General features: G+C 41.8%; 1 long non-coding RNA gene across 1 annotated transcript; it reads left to right on the forward strand.

The window, feature by feature from the left end:
* LOC138919472 (uncharacterized) lies at nucleotides 1-2,901 on the forward strand. The gene is made up of 2 exons (XR_011429673.1): nucleotides 1-110; nucleotides 1,127-2,901. It is a non-coding gene; the product is annotated as an uncharacterized lncRNA (long non-coding RNA).
* Nucleotides 2,902-4,521: the final 1,620 nt, after the last annotated feature.

Raw genomic sequence — 4,521 nt, forward strand, 5'->3', positions numbered from 1 at the left:
ACAGTTCTCTGCACTGCCCATATCCCTGCTGCATTACCCAGGGCAGACACTGCTGGTCTGGCCTGAGAGGAAGGCAACTCGGACAAACATCCTCATTCCAGGCGCCTCACGTGAGTCACCCCCACCTGGCCTCTGTGGAGGCAGGGCATATAGGATGAGGGCAGGGTGCCCATGTGCATAGACAATGGGATAAAAAACAGTTACTGATACGGGTTAGGGTTACAGTAGGGAGACTCTCCCCAGGGGACATCCTCTGTTCCCTCAGGATAGAAGATAAAAGTTGTAGACTTCTTCCTTTTGGAAATTCAGGTTGAAATCATTATCCCTGGTCAGCATCCCTTGGAATCTGTGCTTGGTCAGTGGGGTCAACTGTAACCATAATAATCATCTTGTCATCAGAAGGGCCATCTAGGATCTTATCGTGTATTCACTTCAGGAATCAAGAAACATCGTATATTCTGAGGGGTTCTGTAGCCTCCTTAATGCGAGCAGAAATGTAATTAGAAGTGCTGCCCCTAGAATATTTCCCTTTCATAAAAATTTATCAAGCGATTATCCCTAAATTTTTCTTAATCTTTGTGAAGCCACTTACATGTGTTCATTATATCAACCCTTAGGCAATCAGTTAGATGAATTTTCCATGACACGTACAAAGTAGATTCTTCGTCTTTGAACAAAGTACCTCTTTAAACACATTTTGGAGAATCTGAAGACAGAGTCAAATTAGTAGCAAAGTGACATTGGATAAGCCGTTTCAGCCCTGAAAGACTTAGTTTTGCCTCATCTGTAGAAAGAATACACACTTCACAGGACCACTGTCATGAATACAGGCATAATTTGTAAATCTGTGGTGAGCTACATATGCATTTGTCTTTAATATAACAGTAGTGAGTTCATTTTTCTAATGTCAGTAGCAAAAACAGAAAAGTTTTCTTGTTATTTCTCATCTCTGTGCAGATCATGGATTCATTACTGTTTTGAATCCCTACCTCTTACCTCATCGTTATGGAGAGAAAGAGAGGGGAGAGCATATTAATTGTATTTGATCATGCATCTGCTGCAATTTCCCTCTCTGAAGTGCCATGACCACCCTTGAACAGAACTGTCATTTTAACTATAATTTCAGATCTCACAAATGTGGAAGCTCGAGCGCAAGACACTGAGTCTTAATACAAACTGATAAAAGAAGAAAGTGAGTGAAGCCTTTTGAGCTACATGGACGTTTATGGCAGAGAGTCCAGGACCATATTTCACACATCGTGATTGGATTTAGAGGAAGAGGGACTGGCCACTCCTCATTGTGGCTTCTGAGAAATGTCTAAAAGCCTGTCCTGTGCCACAGGCTGAGGGCCCTGCATTCCTCGCCCTCATGATCAGGGGTCCCACTGTGTCTGAGCTCTGACTCATTGATGTGGTTTTGTTTTCAGTAGTTTGGTCTCCCTTCTCAAAAACCCAACAGATCCAAGACGGTGGGTACTGCCATTTAACAGTATTTCTTATACACCTACAGAGGTAGGATACTGGGTTTCAAAGATGAAAATACACCGATCCTCCCTTTTAGGAGTTCACACGTTGGAGGGGAGACATATATGGGGAAAAAACAAAAGAAACAAAAGTTTGCAGCAGCCGCTACAGGGCATGTTGAATACTGCTGCCTAAAGACACGACTGAACAGTGTTGACGGTTCAGGGGTACCCTAAAACTAGAAATTCATAGTGGTGCCCATTAGTTTAGGTATTTTCTGTTCTCTTGGAATGGGTTGGCAGCATAGGATTGGAAGATTATTATTATTTGTGTATTAATTTGTGAATAGTAATTTTTCAAGATGAGGAGGGTGGGGAGTTGATGGTGTAGAGGTCACGACAGAGTTGAAAGACAGGTTTTCTAGGTGCACTTCTCAGAGGAGGTGAGGGCTCAGCAGATAAAAGGCTATGTTCATTCCAGGCAAAAATGCTTACCTGAGTGCAGACAGGGAGGATTAGCAAGACCCTGGGGGGGGTGGGGGTGGGGGGGGGCGGGTTGGTGTCACTCACAGCTTGTAGTTGGTATGATTAGAGAGTGGGATTCATGTATTCTAGTCTTTGTGAGGTTTGATGACAACATCATTAAAAGTTACCTGGGTTTTCTTCACAGCATGACAAGAAAAAATAGAGGGAATTTAAGCAGAGGGTTGCCATGACATGCTTTTTCCTTCATAAAGCCACCTTGGAAGCAGTGTGGAGGGGACTTCCCAGAGGCTCTGCAGATTACTTTATGTGGTCCAAAAGAATTCAGGTTAATTTGCTGAACCCAATCCACCAAAAGCCAGTTTACTGAGGAACCAATTTGCCAAAATTATTAGTGTACCTCAAACTCATTTCTTTTTTTTCTCTTTCTAAAGTTTGTATCAACTCACATTTGATGGCTTGGAAGTGTATTAGAGATCTGTGAATCGCTGACTTCTGAGTTTCTGAGGCCCCCTTGCTGTTCCATGGCCCCCATTCTCTTGCTCTCTGGGACTCCACTCCATCTTTCTGCCAACAAACAGCCCTCAGTTTCCATGAAGCTTTATAACAAACACATTTGAAAAGACAAAATGAAAACTGATCAGTTACCCTGCCAGAGATAATTTCAGAAGTTCTTTAAAATGCTTTTAATATAAATTGGAATAACATATTAAATAGTTAAAAAAAACATGTTGTAGTTGAATTTGTTAAATTTTACAAATTGATCGTTCAGAGAAATTAGCAAAAGAACCATTAAAATATTAAAATTTATAAAATAAATTTGTTTTATAAAATAAAACATAACTTTTAAAAGGATTTGATATCAATATGAATATAAACTGCAAATTGTCTATCTGAAATGCTGACATTTGTATAATGTTCACTAGACTAGTAATGAATAAATTCAATAAAACTATTCCTCAAGCAAAGTTTTGATAAATTACTAAATTTACTAAATATGGTCAGTATATCATTCAGCAAACTGATGCACGGGCCAGTTGCTATGAATTGGCCATTCATTCAAGAATTGCTGACTGACCCAAACTAGCTGACTGACCCATAAGACACAGCCTTGAGAGGGAACAGGAACCTCTACCCACAAGTTGTTTTATTCGGTTCTTGTTTCTGGACCAGACTTCTCAAATATAAGGTCCTCCAAAGAAAACTTCCAGTGCCTGGGGAACCTCAGATAAAGATAAAGGAAACTCTCATTTTGTACTCAGGCTCTTTCAAGCATGGATTCCATTCTGATTAGTGTTCATGCACATTGTCAGATCCACCTCCCTTTATGCTTACCCATCCTCTCCTCTTTCTATGCTCTGCCATCTTTGATCAATAACTAACCACAAAGGCACTATGGCACACTCTTTATGCCAGTTGCCCTATAATTTTTATTCAGACTAGCAGTTTTATATGGAACTTGGAAAAGAAGACCAAGTAAGAACAACCTGATATTGACAGGTTTGTAGAATTCGACCTCTTTGGAGTGCTGAGGAACACTGCTCACTCAAAGACTAGTTTGGACACCATGACAGTATGCTCCAACTCTGCCCACACCCTCATCCTTGCCCGTCTGATCACTGGACCCTTTCTGCGTTGCAGCTACCCTCTGGATGCTGTCCTTCCTAATCCCAACACCTTTTTTCCCAGAATCCTTGATGCCTACTCATTTTCAGAGAAAAGAGAGACACTGGACTGTGGAGGTTGACATGGGCATTGTGGAGGACTCCTTCCTCATGAGCCAAGGTCTGTGCTCAAATAGTGCCCCCTCCAAGCAAGGAAAACTCCATAGCGGATATCAGGTAAGGACTTGAAGGATGTAGGAGGATGAAAGGACCAGGACTACGGGAAAAAGTTTAGCAGGAAGATAGGAAATCAGGTGACTCAAGAAATTTGGAAAATTTGGCGGTAAATGGGCAAAGTAGGTGATCCCGGCATAGGAGCCCAGAACTCACCAGTCATGGTTCCTCCAGCTGCAGGGAAATGGCTAAAAACAGAAGAGAAATGAGACAAGAACCCAGGCTCCCTGCTATGGACTTGCTGTGTGAGTGAGTTTTGTCTTCTGATCCATTTCTTCAGGTTCATTCCTCTCAGTCTCCTCATCCAGTCCCCTCCTCAGTGGGGCCACTCACTGGTGATTTAACCACTCAGAGCTCATCTACACATGGCACCCTTTCCTGCTCACCTCTGACTTGTTTTTCTCTCAACTCTAACTCTGTTTCCCTATTGATTTCTGGGAGATTTCCAGAAACCACTCTTCCCCCAGCTGCTAGATCTGTAGTTACCATGTTGTTTCATCTCCAGAAAAACCTTAAGCATCCCTCTGTGTGATCTTTATAATATCTCCCTCTTCTATAAGTTTTTACAAGTAAAAAGAAGCCTTAATATTCAGCTATTATAGTCATGCTCCACATAACGATATATTGGTCAATGATGAACCGCACATAGGATGGCGGTCCCATAGGACTAGTGCCTTATAGCCTATACCACCTAAGTTTGTGTAAGTGCACTCTATGAAGTTTGCACAATGATGAAA

The sequence above is a fragment of the Equus caballus genome, chromosome 20 (assembly GCF_041296265.1).
Source record: "Equus caballus isolate H_3958 breed thoroughbred chromosome 20, TB-T2T, whole genome shotgun sequence".
In the NCBI taxonomy this organism is placed as follows: Eukaryota; Metazoa; Chordata; class Mammalia; order Perissodactyla; family Equidae; genus Equus; species Equus caballus.